The following is a 1,164-nucleotide window of genomic DNA, read 5'->3' as shown; positions in this document are numbered from 1 at the left end:
GGGGGGGATTTCGCAGTTGCTTGTATAGTGTTTGCATCTTTTAGTCGGTTTTAGTTAACTTGAAAAAAAGTTATTCTGATCAAAAGTTATGACATACGCCTCCATACGTACAAATTATTTTCATTGTTATATAGTGAAAGTGCTATCTGTTACAACATGACGACTAAGACTCTTTAAAACACTTCCCTGTACGGCAAAGTTCAAGCGAAGTTCTCAAAATCGTTCAAAAATTTCTTAAAATCGTTGGAAATCTCACGAAATCTATGGAAATCGTATGAATTCGGTAGAAATTTAACGGAAATCAATTGAAATCACGTGAAATCGATGGAAATCATGTGAAATCTCGCGAAATCCCGCGGAATCAGTGAATTCACTTGAAATCTTTGAAATCCGTGGAAATTACCTGAAATCTTGTGAAATCATGTGAAATCTTTGAAATCCGGAAATCAGGTGTACAAAATTTTTCGGAGTTGTGGGCCCCTCGCGGTAGAATGAGGACATTGACATTGACTGACATGTTCTAGAAACATTAGGGCTGATACAGAGGAACTACAACAGGCCCCTCAAACTCACAGCGCCGCCGAGCCACAGGCGAGGTATGCAACACTCCTTACGCTCTTTCGAGCGGTTGTGTGCATCTCGGATCCAAGCTCCGTCTCGGTCACTTTGGCGCGAAATCTATCAACTGCTTGAATGAAAGTCAGCTGCCTGCGGCCACCCGCCGCCACTCGAGTGAGTAGTGCGACGCGTCTCACTCGCACGCACTTGTGCAGCGAGAAATCAAAACAGTTTGAGTGAGAGTCGAACCCACGTCCGCCTGGTCTGCCAGCACTGGCGCGCCGACGCCTCAGCCCACTGAGCTACCGCTGCGCTGAGGAGGACTGGCGACCGCCGGCGACCCGGTGCGGCGCGTTCTGAGGTCTCTCTCGCTCTCACACACACGGACTAGTCGGACTATGGGAGATAGTAAGAAGGGGGAATGTAATCATATTAATTACTGTAACGGGAAAATGTTTGCCCTACTACCCCCTGTCCGCCACAAAACCCTCATCAGGAACTCGAGTCGATGTCCGTGTAAATATTGGTAAATATGGCAAAAGAGTGCCCCCTTTCCCGCTGGTTCTGACACGTCTCATATTTTTGAATAACCTTCATCCCCCCCCC

This window comes from Frankliniella occidentalis, unplaced genomic scaffold (assembly GCF_000697945.3).
Source record: "Frankliniella occidentalis isolate FOCC.00 unplaced genomic scaffold, Focc_3.1 Scaffold54, whole genome shotgun sequence".
NCBI lineage: Eukaryota > Metazoa > Arthropoda > Insecta > Thysanoptera > Thripidae > Frankliniella > Frankliniella occidentalis.
Note: the sequence above shows the minus strand (reverse complement) of the source record.